Source organism: Panthera pardus, unplaced genomic scaffold (assembly GCF_024362965.1).
Source record: "Panthera pardus isolate Hobbes unplaced genomic scaffold, ASM2436296v1 HiC_scaffold_13, whole genome shotgun sequence".
In the NCBI taxonomy this organism is placed as follows: Eukaryota; Metazoa; Chordata; class Mammalia; order Carnivora; family Felidae; genus Panthera; species Panthera pardus.
In genome coordinates this window covers 87,103,076-87,120,732 of record NW_026526688.1, presented here as the reverse complement: position 1 = coordinate 87,120,732, position 17,657 = coordinate 87,103,076, and positions in this window count along the sequence as shown.

The window sequence follows — 17,657 nt, the reverse complement described above, 5'->3', positions numbered from 1 at the left end:
CCAGGTTAAGGAGACAAGACACAGGACGACCACATACAATGCATGTGCCTGGTCTGGATCTGGACCAAAGAAACTTATTTTTTGTTGTCTTGTTATAAAGGTCCTACTAAGAAACTTGACAAAATTTGAATGAAGTCCAGATTAATTAGTACTGTCAATTTAATTTCTTAATTTTGACTAATGTGCTCTGGGTACATAAGAAAATATCCTTATAATACTCACTGAATATGTAAGCATGAAGAGGCATCTATCTTGTCTCCTACTCACCCTCAAGTGGGTCAGAAAAAAACAGATACAGATACACACACAAAGAGAAAGAAAGAGGAAGCAAATGTGGTAAGATGTTAACATTTGGGCAATCTGGGTAGAATATGTACAGCTATCCTTTGTACTATTGTTGCAACTTTTCTTTAAATCTTAAATTATTTCAAAATAAGGTGTTTGTTCTAAACCCCGAAGGAAGGGAGGGAAGGAGAAAGGAAGGAAAGAAACTTGTTCTAGTTCTTGCTTACAAAGGGCTCTGGTCCTCTCTGTTCTGGTTAGTTGGTTTTATTCATTTACACAGTTTGATCTTATCAGCGGAAGCTGATGTAGCTTCAGAAGGAAAAGTGAGCCTTCACAAATATTTGAGACTAATTTAGCTAATAAACACCTCAACATATTTCACAAGCAAATATTGATAGTGAGTATGATCAACCTGACTTACTAACAGGTCAGAAAATGCAGGGAATTTGGACAAAGTCAGAATAAGTCGGTGGTAGGATTGGCAAAAGAAACCAAGTTTCCTAGCAGCTCATTCCATATGATTTTTTAAGCTAGAGTTTTGTGATGTAGCGGCTATTCTACAGTGGAAAATTGCCCCTGGGAAGCTACAAGAGTTCATCAAAGGCGGAGGGTCAGAGTCCTCTGTCTGCTCTGGTGAGACACTGGTCATATTGCTATGCACCCCATAAATCACAAATAATAATATCCCGAGGCATTCTCTCCTGTATTAAAAGATAAGAACTCTGTTTTTGTTTCCAGAACCATTGCTCTCTCTCCCTGCTTCACATGGCTCATGTAATTCAGAAGATAGACTTCATTCAAAGAATGAAAAATAGGTGAGTCTGAATCCTGGTGCCTCTCTCCATCAATTCAGCAAGCTGCAAAACGTTATCTGCCTTGTAAGTAGCTTGGCTCCCTCTAACAAGACGAATTTCTTTTCTAAAACAGGTCTGTACTTAGGGTGTCACCACCAGCAGTGTTAGCACCACTCTGAGAAAGGATGCGTTGCCATAAGAAGCCCAAATATGGACCTTATAGAGTGCACGTAGACCTCATCTTTGGAGAAAAAGAAATCCATAGTACTCACAAACAACAAGCCTTAGCAATATATGATAAGGAAGCATTCTCCGGGAATCCTGGCAGACACAGGGAGGCAGGCAGAACTCCAAAGTCATCCACAAACTAGAAATGGCTCCAGGGGCTTTCTGCAGGCAACATTCGCATGGACTAAAACCTTGCTGGTCCAAACGTAGTCCATACACCAGCAGCCTCAGCACCACCAAGGATCTTTTTGGAAATGCAGAATCTTGGGCCCCTTCATGGATATGTTGAATCAGTATCTGCATTTTAGCAAGATCTCCAGGAGATTTTGCTGCACATTGGAGCTTGAGAAACACTGGGCTAGAGGAAATTCTGCAAAAGAGAGCTCGAGTCTAAGAGAAGCAGAAGGAAAACTATGCACATGCACACACACACACACACACACACACACACACACTGCTCAGAGGCAAATAGGACTACAAAACACCCCTATTCTAGTCTGAACTACCCACACACCAGCATCCAACACTCTGCATCCCTCCATCCCACCTATATTTATCCCTCCTTCCCATGGGTCATGGATCCATGACCTGTGTTCACCCTAAGTGAAGGATATGCTAAGCAGCTTCATGGACTGTTATCTGAGAAAGATGATCATATGGCTTATATCTTTCACTCTATTAATGTGGATGAATCATATTTATTGATTTGCACATATTGAACCATCCTTGCATCCCACAGGTGAATCCCACTTGATCATGGCGTCTGATCCTTTTAATGTGCTGTTGATCCAGTTGGCTAGAGTTTTGTTAAGAATTTTTGCAGCGACATTCATCAGGGATATTGGCCTGTCATTTTCTTTTCTTACAGTCTGCACTATTTTTTTTAAATATAATTTATTGTCAAGTTAGCTAACATACAATGCATACAGTGTGCTCCTGGCTTCAGGAGTAGATTCCCATGATTCATCACCTACATACAACACCCAGTGCTCATCCCAACAACTGCCCTCCTCACTGCCCATCACCCATTTTCCCCTCCCCCCCCACGCCCCTTCCATCAACCCTCAGTTTGTTCCCTGTATTTAAGAGTCTCTCCCTCTCTGAAACTATTTTTCCCCTTCCCTTCCCCTATGGTCTTCTGTTAAGTTTCTCAAGTTCCACATACTGACTGCACTATTTTTAATTGTCGGGGAGACCAAAGGGACTAATTTCTATTTATTGAGTGACTACTATGTACCAGTCCATGTCTCAAGTACTGTACACATATCATCTCATTTAATGCTTATAACAATGCTGTAAGGATTCTTACCTCTATGATATTAATTAAAAAACTCATTACCTCTATTACATTAATTTAAAAACTGAGGCTTTGCCCAAGATCACACAGAAAGAAAATGAGCTAGGATCTCACTCTAGGTTTCAAGTTCTGTGTTCTTTCTCCCATACCAAAACTACACAGAAACTAAGAGTTTTAATCTTCTTATTTCTTAAAGAAAAAAAAAAGCCAATTCTATATGACTCCACTTCCACAGGAAAGCAGATTCCATTCGGGGCTGGATATCTAGTTTCAGCCAGGCTAGAAACTGTTCATGAGCTGTTATTGGAGTTGGGAAGGAAATTTATGAGATGTGATGGAATCATTGTCTGACAGCCTTCTAAGGGTTTCGGGAGGTCATCCGGACTAAATACATCCCAGACCATGTATTTCCCTTAGAGCACTGGCTTGAATGGTAACATGGGAAGAAATTCACTTCCATAAAAATCTCCCCCTTTCATTGAAACATTCCACCCTCAAATGGAGCCAAAATAAGCTCCAGTTCTTCCTTAGAGGCCACACAAAATAACCCCAAACCCTTCTCTTCAACAGCCTTTCAAGAACTGAAGATAAAATACAGGATACACACAAAAGCAAAGTTTCTCCCTTGTCATTAAATAGGCTTGGTCTTTGATCTTTTCCTTATATGACATGATTTTCAATCTCTTTTCCATCCTGGTTCCTGCCCCAGGCACACACCAACCTGCCCATGCCCCACTTTACAGCGAGCACCCATAACCTGTCTCACAATTATGTCTGTGGTGTGGCCAAGGCAGAGTCATTTTCTCCCTCGAGTTCCCCCCACCTCTCTCTCTGCAACCTGATTGTTACCCTAGCCCCTCACACATACGCTGATCCAAAATGTAATTCATCTACTGAAGGGCAAAGCTACTGATAACTACACAAATGCATTAACTCTCTGAAGTGTTTCACCAACCCACTCACCCACCTGCCTCCGAAGCGGCAATGTGATCAATCAAGTCAGTTTCATGTTCCACAGCCCACACAGTACAGGGAAAAAATTAATGACACTGACTGTTCTTGCTAGAGAAGCAACTCAACTAGACAGCAGCCTTCACAACAGAAAAGGAACACTTCACTTTTACTCATCCTGTAAGAAAGAAAAAGAATATATTATATACGTTCATAATATGGGGCTTTTTACTTCAAATACATATGAAGTAACAAGCCATTTGTCCGAAGGCCATTAGCAGGGCTTATGCTCCACTGACCTAAATGGAAACTAGGATTCCTCTTTTCACTCAGTGCTCAAGCATTTCACAGACACCAAAGGCAGTGAAGTCAAAAGTATTTGATTTAGAGTCGAAACTCAGCCTCTGTGGTTTGCAGATGGGACTTCCAAACCAACTCAGTGTGAATGGATGCACTACAAGGGCAGGAAAGGCCCCTCCACGCCATCCATCATAGGCTCCCAGGAGCTCCGCCTCATTTCCTGCCCACCAGACCTGGAGAGTTAAGGCTGGCTACATCTCTCTCTCTCTGTCTCTCTCTCTCTCTCTCTCTCTCCCTCCCTCCCTCCCTCCTTCTCCCTCTCCCTCTCCTTCTCCCTCTCCCCCTCATTCTTGTTTCAAGATAAGCTCAGGGGTCAGCCTCTCCATTACAAAACTCACGCCCATCCCTTGCACAGAAGAAACCGTAAGGTGTTAAGACCAAATTGGGTCAGGTTTACACACAGTTGCCAGACCATTCTCAGAAGGAAAGAGCCTCTCTATACCTCCTCATTTCTCTTTACCAAGACCTCCTCAGACCGACGCATCCTTAAACATTTGTTTCCTAAATTAGGTTTCCCACCACCAGCATTATCTATGCAGACACAGCACAGAACGATTTGGAATTTGGACTCTGGAGAACTTAGTTGAAACCAGTGGTTTTCCACCCGTCTTCCACAGAGACCTAGAACATCAGGAGGCAAAGGGAAGGCCCACAGATGGACTTCAGACACCCGTCACATTTCCCACTTTTACATTTAGGAATTCTATGCAGGGCTTTTCTGTAACAGAAATACTCTCTCACTCAAAGGGAAGAAAAAAAGCAACACTACCACAGAGAAACATTTTCTCTCCTCACACATCGCCCTACGACCATGAAACACGTACACAGAATGATGCGTGCCATTTCTACGTTGCCGTGAAAGAGAAAGAGCTAAGAAAATTCTTTTTCTTGGACACTAAAAAGCCACAAACAGGCAGAATGTTTACTGCTTCAGCTTCCTTAGTGCTTAGAATGACACAATATCAGAGAACTTGGGATCATCTGTCCAGCCCTTCATTATTCATACATGAAAATGAAAACTCATGGAGGTTAATGGCTTGCTCTATTAACTTCGAAGCAAAGTCGATACCACAATTTTTTTAGACATAGTAGAGACTCGGCATTGAAAGAATAAATGTTTACATAATTAATTTGTTCATGGATACCCAATTCATCTCAGAAAAGAGTTCAGGTGCTTTTCTGAAAGACATAAAACAGAAAAAGAGTGGTATTTAATAGCCGTGAAAAAAGAATGAGTGGGTACAACTCAAATTCTCCTTGTCTGGAACTCAACTCCAAAAATTTGTTCTCTGCTGCCTCAGGTAAGTACTCGAGACTCTGAAATTTTACTTTCATTGCACTTTCCTGGGCTGCTCTAAATTTTGAGTGATGAACAATTTTCTACTTAGAACCTTACATTGCTAGTGAGAAGCCAGTGAGGACTTGCAGTGAGGAGGTTTCTTGTGGGTAATATATTTAGGTAGAGTCCACCTTGATTTCATGAAAATTTGTTTGCTCTTCTCTCAAGACAGGAGACTTTCTCCTTGCATTTGCTATAAGAAAATAGAATCAGGGGCGCCTGGGTGGCTCAGTGGTTGAGCATCGGACTTTGGCTCAGGTCATGATCTCATGGTTTGTGAGTTCGAGCCCCGCATGCAGCTCGCTGCTGTCAGTGCAAAGCCCAAATGGATTTTCTCTCTATCTTTGCCCCGCCCCTGCTTCTCTCTCCTCTCTCAAAAATAAACATTAAAAAAGAAAAGAAAATAGAATCAGCATTAAAAGCAGACCAAGCAGAGGGCCGAGTGGGCCCCGAGGTTGGCATATGTTGGGACTGGCCTGATCGCCGCGCACAGTTGCCTTACAGAGGCCACGGTAGCACCCCTCCAAGGTATGCCCGCACACCAGCAGCGCTGGCTCTTCAGGAGCTTGCTGGACGGGCAGAATCTCAGGCCCCAGATCCACCAGATCAAAATTTGCATTTTCACAAGACCTCCAGGGGATCTGAATGCACATTACAGTTTGAGAAACAGTGGTCCACAGCATCCTTAACCCCTCAGATACAGATGCTCAAAATGCAGCCATAGAATAACAAAATAGAGTGTGACCTGTAGCATTGGAATGGAGAGCACTGATGAGAGGTTTGGGGTGGGGTTTTTTTTTGGGGGGGGGAGATTTTGCTTTGATGTTTGTTTGTAAAGGTTTTCATTGTTGTCAGAGAAAATATCCAGTGAAAGTGAAACGGAGAAAAGGTGCTTTTTGAGCCAATTTGGTTAGTCATACTTTGGCACACATTGACAAAGATATTCACCCCCAGGGGGCATGATTGTTCTTGAGAAGTGACTTTGTTGTAGAGAAAACTTTTGTTTCCAGAGGCGCAGGCTACACAGCACGGAGTGGAATAGAAATATGGCGATTATCCAGTTCATTTACTTGCTGTACACAGCCAGACAAACGAATCCAGGTAGCACAGGCTATAAAAAAACATTCTGAGGTGCCTGAATTATCCAGGTTCACTGCTAACATTGTTCCAACGAACTGGATCGCAGCCAGACTTGCACACCCGTCTGTGCTTTTAGACACAGTGCAAGGGAAACCCGCCCCGGCCAACTTGAGAAGGGGAGGGCTAGGTGTAGATAACCCCTGGACCCAGACGGCATCTGATGAGGACTGACATTAGGCTCTGGCTGAGTTCCGGCTGCACTGTCTGCAAAGCAGTTATCACATGGAAGGCAGGGCGGGCAGCCTGCCAAAATACAGACATGGGGACCAACCAAAGGATAATTGCTATAAACTCCATACAGAGAGCGAAGACAGAGATGTCAGCGAAACACGTTGCCTGGCTGGATAGCGGCACACATAGGATTGCAGGGTAGAGTCCGACAAGAAAGGGAAGATTTTTGAAAAGGCCAAATTTGTTCAAACCAGGTATGGCAGGCCAGCTGGAAGACATGTCAATCAAAGACTAGAGTCTCTGCTCAGAGGTATTTCTGTCACCGGTACATGACAGCTTCTCCAAACTAAATATAAGGAAAAATTATAGATAGATTTCCTCTAGGCCTGGGGTATGTTCTGATTGCAAGCTAGGAAAAAGGGAGACTCACCAGTTGGTTTAACCCCTCCCGGTGCCAAGTCCCTTTTCAGGTGCTTTGCACAGATCTTTAAAAGTTGGCTAGAAGGAGAGGGGTTTGACCTAGGAATCAACCACTCCTAAGTGGTTCTTGTTGGGACTTTAGAGACCCTTAAATTTCCTGAAGTTGCATGAAATTCTTTGCATGTATTTTTCTCTCTGGGAGGAGAGATCATAACTCTCAGTGGATTCTCAAATAGATCCATGACCCCAAAGACGTTAAAAATTAAAGTCATCTGAATGAACTATGAAGGATGAAGGAACTAACAGCTATTGAGTCCAGACCCTGTACTTGCTAATGTCATTTGATCCTCCTAAAAACTCAAAGGGAAGTGTTATTGTCCCCGTTTTATAGTTAAGGAAAAGCAAGACTAAAAGAGAAGCCTTCCCAGGAAAACACACCTAGTAACTATAAGACCTAGAACATAAACTCTGATTTATCTAATCCAAAACCCAAACTTATTTATGATACCATGCTTCCTGGGTTTTATTGGGGGCTGGAGGGAGAGGGGGCATAAAGAATTAGTGAAGGAAGGGACCAATGTAACATTTTAATGAGCTCTTTTTTTTTATTTTATGTTTTACATTGGAGAGAGACAGACAGACAGAGCACGATCCGGGAGGGGCAGAGAGATGGAGACAGGATCTGAACCAGACTCCAGGCTCTGAGCTGTCAGCACACAGCCTGATGCAGGGCTTGAACCCACAAGCAGCAAGATCATCACCTGAGCTGAAGTCAGACGCTTAACCGACTGAGCCATCCAGGTGCCCCTTAGCTGGCTCCTGAAGAATGAGTTAAGTCTGGGCATCTGGAGGTAGAAGGAAGGTCACTCCAAGCGGAGAGCACAAGGTGAGAAGCAGACCAGTGAGAAGGAATAAAAGACTAACAGAGGCTATCATCTTCCTTTCTACTGGCTCAGGGAGCTTCCTAAAGGCTCAAGAGCCAAGTAACATTCACGAGACTAATCACATCCAGGGGTTAAACTTCTAGCCCATTTAGTTTTAAATTTCTTGTCACCCAAACCCCAGTGCAACCAGAGGATAACCATTCCTATCAGAGACCTGACATAAAGCCCAGAGGCTGCTTAATGCCCAGTATCGATTCAAACAAGTGCATTTTGATTATTTCTAATGTGTCTCGAGCCAGGAGAACAGGTTCACGGCAGGTCAGGAAGAAGCCAAGAGCTTACCCAGGGCCACTGGAGCCCAAACAGCAACATGCAGCCTGTCTGGAAGTAAAAGATCATCCGTTAAGTGTGAGGGTTTAATGCATCTCCAGTCCCCCAAGATGCTCCTCTCTCAATATAAATAATATCCAGAGACTAAAATATTCCACATGCGCCACAACACATTTAATCAGGCTTTTAGACACGCACTGACTATACAGTGGGATCCTGCCGCCTTCTGAAACGGAAAAGCCACTCGTCAAGGGGAATATTAGCATGGCATCCCATGTAATTGAATTGTGGTTTTAAATCCTGTGATTAACAGATGGCAAAGTCCTGCTGCAGCGGTGCTCGCTCCCCCCTCCTTACCCCCGGGGGGACAACAGGGCAAATGTTTTTAGTCCATCAGTAGCCGGCCACTTTCTTTAGCTCCCATGTTATTTTTAGCAATGAACTCTTTTTTTTTTTCTTTTTGGTCTGGTTTCCATTCATTTCATTTCATTTTTGTTTAAGTGCAATTGACATGTCATACTATATTAGTTTCAGGCGTACAGCATAGTGATTCGATAATTACACACTTTATGAAATGTTCACCAGAAGCGTAGTCACCGTGAGTCACCACACAAAGGTATGCAACATCATTGACTATATGCCCTATGCTGTACTTTTTAGCCCTGTGACTTATTTATTTTACAACTGGAAGTTTGTACCTCTTAATCCCCTTTACTTATTTCACCTGCCCTCTGGCAACCACCAGTCTGTCCTCTGTGTTTACCAGTCTGTTTCTCCTGCTGTTTGGTTTGCCATTTGTTTCATTTTTTAGATTCCACATAGAAGCAAAATCATCCAGCATTTGTCTTTCTCTGACTTATTTCACGTAGCATTATACCCTCCAGGCCCATCCAGATTGCCACAAATGGCAAGATTTCATTCTTCTCTGTGGCTGAGCAATATCCCATTGTGTGTGTGCACCACACCTTCTTTATCCAACCATCTATCAGTGGACACTTGTGTTGCTTCCATATCTTGGCTGTTGTAAACAGAGCTGCAATAAACATCAGGGTGCATATGTGTTTTCGGATTTGTGTTTTCATTTTCTTACAGCAAATATCCAGAAGTGGAATAACCGGATCATACGGCACTTCCATTTTTTGATAAACCCCCGTACTGTTTTCTTTTGGAGTTTTATAGGTTTCAGGTCTTCTGTTTAGGTCTTTAATCCATTTTCAGTTTATTTTTGTGGATGGTATAAGAACAGGGTCCAGTCTCGTTCTGTTGCCTACAGCTGTCCAGTTTTCCCAGCTCCATTTGTTGAAAAGACTGCCTTTTCCCCATTGGATATTTTGCCTCTTCTGTTGTCGTTTAGCTGACCATGTACATGTGAATTTATTTCAAGGCCGTCTATCCTGTTCCACTGATCTATGTGTCTGGTTTCTTGTGCCAGTACATACTGCTTTGGTTACTACAGCTTTGCTTTTGTTTTTATTTTTTCAATGTTTATTTAATTTTGAGAGAGACAGAGACAGAGACACAGAGCGTGAGCCGGGGAGAGGCAGAGAGAGAGGGAGACACAGAATCCGAAGCAGGCTTCAGGCTCTGAGCTGTCAGCACAGAGCCCAACTCGGGGCTCAAACTTAAGAACCATGAGATCGTGACCTGAGCCAAAGTCAGATGCTTAGCTGACTGAGCCACCCAGGTGCCCCTGGTTACAACAGCTTTGTAGTGTACCTTGAAATCGAGGATTGGGATACCTCCAGCTTTATTCTTCATTTTCAAGATTTCTTTGGCTATCGGAGGACTTTTGTAGTTCCATACAAATTTTAGGATTATTTGACATACAATTTGTGGTTGTAATCTCATAACTGCCTGTATTTCTGCTGTGCCAGTTGTGGCTTCTCCTCTTTCATCTATTTCCTTTAGGTGTAAGGTTAGATTGTTTATTTGGGGGTTTTCTTCCTTCTCGAAATAGGTCCACGTTGCCATGAACTTCCCTCCTAGAGCTACTTGTGCGGCGTCCCAAAGATGTTGAACTGTAGTGTTTCCATTTCCATTGGTCTCCAGATATTTTTTTATTTCCTCTTTGATTTCTTCATTGACCCATTGTTTGTCTAGTAACATGTTATTTAGCCTCCACGTGTTTGTGTGCTTCCAGTTTTTTTCCTTGTAATTGATTCTAGTTTCATACCATTGTGCTCAGAAAAGATACTAGAGGGACGCCTGGCTGGCTCAGTCAGTGGAGCGTGCAACTCTCAATCTCAGGATTGTGAGATTGAGCACCACGTTGGGTGTAGATATTACTTAAAAAGAAAATCTTTGGGGCGCCTGGGTGGCTCAGTCGGTTAAGCCTCCGACTTCAGCTCAGGTCACGATCTCACGGTCCGTGAGTTCGAGCCCTGCGTCAGGCTCTGGGCTGATGGCTCAGAGCCTGGAGCCTGCTTCCGATTCTGTGTCTCCCTCTCTCTCTGCCCCTCCCCCATTCATGCTCTGTCTCTCTCTGTCTCAAAAATAAATAAAGGTTAAAAAAGTTTAAAAAAAAAAGAAAATCTTTTAAAAAAAGAGAGAGATACTTGATATCTCAATCTTCTTAAATTTATTGAGACTCGTTTTGTGGCCTATCACATGATCGATCCTGGAGCATGAGTACTTAACTTTGTTTTATAAAGGAGCCATTTCACAAGCATTATGACCACTCAAGTAATATCTCCAAACAAATCTTCTCATTGGCTTGTGAACGGATTTCAATGTATAATAGCCCAAACTTCTTCAGGCTCCCAGGATGGGAATTCTTGAAATTTTACTTTCCATAAATAGAAGGCAAAAGAATATTAAAAGACAAAGAAGCACTATATTCATCATGTTTCAGTAGATCACAAGTTCCTTGAGGGAAGAAACAGGTTATTGGCTGATTGACTTAACATTTATTGAGTCCCAATTATCCTTATGTTCTGTGGAAATAAACCTATCAATATACTTCATTACAAGAAAAATACGTTGCTCTCTTTAAACAGGACCAAGCAGCATTCCCTCGAATGTCTTCTTTCCTTTATACCTATTAACAACTTGAAAGAGCAGCTCCTTTTCTAAAAAATATCAGTAGAAAATACTGTATTCTCTTCCATAAAATTGGAATAGAAGATTCTCCCTCTCTGAAATGACTAGGTGGTAAGACACAGAGGAGTTGCTGTGGAAGGGGTAGGAAAACCCAAAATCCCTGAAAACATTTCCCTTTCCATGCACACAGCCTCGAAAATCCTGTATAATTATGAGATTTCATACTTCGTATTTCTCAAACCATCGTTTCAATTGAACTGGATATGCCGCATGATGAAACTTAAACATAAAAATTTTAAACACACCCCCAAAAAAGCAGACAAATTTCTAACAGAGTTACTATCAAGACCGGGAAATATGTGCCTGTAAATGCATTGCTTATGCCCACCAGCATGTCACTTAAAAGCACTATCCTTAGGCAGTAGGGGAAATGACGCAGGAGAAAGAGTGGCTGCAGTGATACCCATGTAGACAAACACCAAGACCATCTACCAGAACAGTACAACCCAGAGCTCCGGGATAATTGTGAGCCCAACTTTGGCAGCTTGTTATCAATTCAGCGTGGGTGCTGTTTTGTAAATACATCTAATTTGGTTTAAAATTTTAATCCATAAAGTCATTACTAAAGGGCTCCAGGCTGCTGAAATGACGAACCAACTGCTTCTAAAGCAGACAGGAAGACACGAGAGCCAGTCGGGGTTTTCTGTCCTCTGGTCCCTTCTTTGCCTCCCTTATTCCCTTCTTGCCTCTGATTTCCTTTTCAGCAATGTGCTGACTTTTCCATGCATATTCTCCCACTCTCACCAAAAATTTTCTGTTGCTACCTGACTGATCTCTGTCTCTATATTTGTCTCTCTATGTGTTCCACTGTTTCTCTGTCTTCCTGTGTCTCTCCCTATCTCTCTCTCTTCCTTTCTCTCTGTCTCTCTGTCTCTCTGTCTCTCTCTCTCTCTCTCTCTCTCTCTCTCACACACACACACACACACACACACACACACAATTTCTTTGTCTCTCTCTGACCCAGTGTTCCAATCACCGCCTCCTCTACCCTTCCAATTTAATCTACTTCTCTATTTCTCCAACATAAACATTGCTTTTTAATAAAAAGAGCTATGTTTGGGGGAAGGAAGTTATCTTAAAGAGCTCATGGCAGGAAACATAGTTAACTGACAGGTGGACTGACTGACTGACCAGGTAGACAGCATCCTATCAGTTGCCTTCCTTTGAGTATTGGTTCTCATGGGGCCATTAACCATACGATTAAAGGGTTTTGTCAACAGAGAGACCAAAAGGTGAATCTTTTAATACGTGAATTGTTATAAAATTTGGCTTATCTAACAAACTATGTATCAAGCCTGGTTCTAAGGGACTTGTGAATTTTAACCACCTATTTACTCTTCATTACAACCCTGTGAGGCTGGTATCATTCCTCTCCCCCATTTCCCAGGAGACTGAAGCACAGAGAGGTCCAGAAACTTGCCCAAAGTCACACAACGGACAGTGACTGTCAGGATTTCCACCCTGACAGCTTGTCTCCAGGGTCCATGCATTTAACTGCTACACTCTGCTGCTGCTGCTTAGTTGATTGATTGCATCTCTGTCTAATAGAGAGGAAAATTTGCATTCATTTTGTATGCATTCTATCTACTATTAAAGCCAAAGTTTCTCTATCAGAGAAAATAGATGACTTATTGGGTAATTATTACCCTACTTACCCTATTGGGTAAATATTTATCCTATTGTGTAAATCAGTTATTGCCCCAAACTCATGTTTACAGCCTCCACCACTAACAACACACATGTTGACTAGAGATGTCCTAGACCAACTTCTCACCTTCCTTCATCCTGTTCCTTCTGCCAGTCCATGTACATAACACCTGCAATTGCCCTTCCACAAAGCAGCTTCTTAACCAGTCTCAGTGGCTTTACCCTCCTGCTCAGTGACGTTTAAGATGGCGGCCCAGAACAGCTAAGCAGACACAGCCCCGGAGCACCCAACACAGAGGCCCAGGAAGCCTCCCTAGGGAAGAATCAGGGTTGAGCTAGAAATTCTCCACATTCTGTACTCTGTGATCATCTACATAACTTCTTTTCATTCAACATTAGAGTGGGCAAAATCAACCCTAGACTATTTGGGACAGCCAAGAGAGAGTCTCCGTTTGTTTCTGTAACAATAATAATATTTCCGTTCTGCAGGACTGATATTTTTAGTCAAGTTTCTTCCAAAGTACGCTCTGCGTCGGGACTTTTAAACCCAAAGGCCCCAGGATTTTTCCTCTTTCAAAAATGGATGGTTCTGCTTTTCATTTAAGGTGCAGTTTAGAAAGAAGCAGCCTGTGAAACCAATTAACTAATTGGAAATCACTTAATGACTGTGGCAGCATTTTGGATTTCTGGCATTGGTTCACAGCAGTCCAGAGAAATTGCTTTTCAATATTATGATAAGGTAAGCTGTGGAGGCCTCGCAGGAGGCAGCTGAGGCTGCTGAGAGAGACAATCAGTTCTAATGTGCCCACCAAAATAATGGAGACATTATAACATGGAATTCAGTGATTGTAAAGTAAGCACAACATAAAAATCCAAAGATATGTGGAGATCTGCTGAGAATAAATGTGCAGCGATAGTTCCTTGCTATGATTTTTGAGAGCTTACAATCTTCGCATAGACATTACACTGTTGAAATCGCTCTCATAGAGAGAGCCAGGCATGTGCGGAAACAGAGGAGAAGAAAAAAATAAAAGAGTAAATGCTTACCCTAGAACAACTGTCCAATTAATTGTTTTAGTGTGAGCAGAGTCATTCCACATTAGGGAAATAATCTAGTTAACTGCTCAAAAGTTAACATAGAGAAAATAAATTACTCCAAACACAATATCTTATCCATTCACCATTTGCTTGTTTCAAGGTAGTGAATTCTCTTAGCATATTTCTAAGTAGCATCATTCATTAGAACCAAAATCATCACTGTAGAAAACAATATCCCCAATCTCTAATAGTATATCTAATTCCTGTTGGCTTTACTTAAAAAAGAGTCATGGGGAGCACCTGGGTGGCTCAGTTGGTTGTGCACCCAACTCTTGATTTCAGTTCAGGGGATAATTAATCCCAGGATCATGGGATCAAGCCCCACATCAGGCTCTGCACTGAGCTTGAAGCCTGCTTGACATTCTCTCTCTCTCTCTCTCTCTCTCTCTCTCTCTGCCCCTCACTCATTCTCTCTCTCTCTCAGAAAAAAAAAAAACTACAATAAATTGATGATTCTTCCTTTAAAACAATGTTTCATCTTGAGGCGGAGGGAATGTTTAATTTATTACCTTTCTTAGGACTTAATTTCTGATCTGCATTCTTGAAAGTGACATCCCACTAATATCATCGAGATAACAGGGCTAATAAACTAAATTTAATTACCAATGAAGATAATCAATAAGTGAAACAGAACATCACATTTAATATATGCTAGGGGAGCAGCCTTATCACGAACTTCCTGGATGTAGGTTGAACTACCTTAGGAAATAAGAGGGAAACATTTGCATCTTCTTAATAAAAGAAAACCTGCAAAATCTGAAAGGAAGAAAATCTTGCAAACGAACCCTCAGATTAACTCAGAACATCTTCCAGGATGATGCACCTGATGGAACGTGGGATTCAACTGATAGCGTTCTGAAGCTTATCTGTCCCTACTTACGACACGTTGCACACTGACCCAAAGATGGGACTATACCTGCAAAGACAGGCTGAATGCCAACTCATACAGCCTCATTTGCAAAGCTCCTCACTCTGGAGCTTAAATGTCCCTGCTTAACAAATGGTGAGCAATTAAGTCCTTTGCACAAAGACAAGAACAAGGCCAAAGTCTAACAATAGCTCACCTCTCTCTGAGTCCTTGAATTAGTGAATGTTATAACAAAAAGAAAATATACTTTTATCTAGGTTGTTACTTTTTCCCTCTGCTGTCTTCTGTGGCTTTGCCTATAAGCTCACAGTTTGTAGTTAAATTGGACAATTACCGAGTGGGAAGTGAATAATTAATGAACAGTCACCGTATATGTTTGGAAAACTGTGACCCAATCATTGAACAGATAGCTGAACCACTAAAATAAATGACTTGTTCCACTCATTACCAGATCAGCATTTGTTTAGAGGTTCCTAGGTGCCCTATCAAAATTCTAATCAGTTCTATTTAAATTACATTTTTTGCACTGCATTGTTATAAATGCTAATTTATGCCTAGAATGAAACAGCTTTATTTCTTACCTCCTGAAGAAACGGATGAATAAAAACATACTTCTACAGGGCATAAAAGATTATCAAGGGTTCAATGACTATTGGATTTTGTACTTGCCAAAACACATCCCGAAACACAGAGCTGAGGCTTTAGGAGACAACAAGGACATTCACATCCTCCCACAACAGAGCCATCCCTGTGAGGAGGCAGAGGACTGTCACAGCAGCCTCTCCAACCACAGCCTGAGACCGCCTGCTATCGGGGACAGGAGCTTTAGGGGTGATGAAGGGACAGAAGGGGAAATTCTTACTGCTAGAGAATAATGACCCAAAGGATCTTAAAGGCAACTGGTTATTTCATAATCTCTGAACCACCTTCCTGCGTTGAGAGAAATTTCTCCCAGGCTGGAGTCACATCTGCTTTTGCCAATGACACACATCTCCACACCAGCTTGTAGGAGGTTACAGGGTTACCGAATAAAATGGTAACTCCGCTTCTTTTTTCACAGTTTGGTTTCCGACCTTCGTCCCAAAGTGCCACTCTAAGCAATGAGAGCTACTCCACCCAAGAGAAGACAGAAGCACAGTTTTGCTCTCTCCGATGTACGAAGTCAAGCCACCTGCAGCCTAGGAGGGGCCCAGACAGGCCCCAAATCATTTGCAATCTGGAAGATCTCAGAAGAGAAAGAAGAGTGAGAGTGATGTTCTAGAAATAGCTAGACATCTCCTGATGAGACCACAGAAGTCCTACTTATATAAAGTTACTTCCTACAATACCAGGCTCCCCACGCATCCCGAGCCTGGTGTCTGTGGAAGTCAGTGAGCCAGCCATTATCCTGCTTCAAGTGGGAGGCATCAAACTCGGAATTCATTGCTAGAAGTTTTTTATAAGCTGAGGAATTACCTTGAGAGGATTGCATTTCCAAGTGCAAGTCAGCAGCTGCTAGGGAGGCTGAGGCCACCTCAATCATCCTGCACCACGGAGTCTCTTGTGACGAGAGGGCAAGACGAGGCCGGATCAGTCTGGCTTAGGGCTGCATGGCCAGGGAGGGGGATGGAAAACACAGGTTCATACAAGCATTTAACCTCTTTTAAGCGGTGCAATGTGGCTGAGGCTTAAAACAAGGCTGGAACATTTTCTCACTTATTATCACCTTGATAACCTGTTCTTGTAGCTAAGGAGGGGTGTTATGAAGAAGGGGGGCTGAGGGGGAGCACCGGGAGAGGAGGGGCAGGTCACAGCACAACAAGAGGAGAACAAGCTGCTGTTTTCTTGTTTTCCAAGGGCAGTTAGGAAAAGGTGAAGGTAGTTTGCTGTCTAAATATTTCTCCCTTTGAATATAAACAGTATTTTCCAGACGTACAGCAAATCACTTAATGAGGAAAGAGAAGAAAAAAATGGCTTTCATTCATTTCTTTGAAACCTATTCATTAGTTTGAAAGCAAAATTTCTCTACGAAATACCTAAGTAATGGTGACGCTTTTGTAAGACCTAGGGGTGCGGGAGCGGGGCAGAGACGGAAGTAAGGCAGAGCCAGGAACAGCTGTGCTCGGGTCATCACGGGGAGAAGATGGTCACCTGGGACAGAAAGTGGCTACAAAGGCTTTTGCAGCAAGACTGGTCCTCAGGGAGAAAGCAACCCCTCTCCACGCCTTCCCAGAGGGGGCTAAAGAGGCCTGGGGGCGCCTGGGTGGCTCAGTCAGTTGAGCATCTGACTTCAGCTCAGGTCACGATCTCACGGTTCACAAGTTTGAGCCCCGCCTTAGGCTCGCTGATGTCAGCACAGACCCCACTTCAGATCCTCTGCCCACCCCCCCCCCCCCCGTGCCTCCCCCTCTCATGCTGTCTCTCTCAAAAGTAAATAAATATTTTTTTTAAAAAGCGGGGGCGGGGGTGCCTGGGTGGCTCAGTTGGTTAAGCATTTGACTTTGGGTCAGGCCATGACCTCACTGTCCATGCGTTCGAGCCCCACATCAGGCTCTGTGCCAACAGCTCAGAGCCTGGAGCCTGCTTCAGATTCTGTTCTCTGTCTCTCTGTCTCTCTCTCTCTCTGCCCCCTCCCCCACTCGCACTCTGTGTCTCTCACTCTCTCAAAAATAAAATAACATTAAAAAATTTTTTATAAAAAAAATAATAAAGATAAAAAAAGGAAGAAGCCTGCCTCCCTGCCCAGGGCTAAAACCAATTCTAAAGG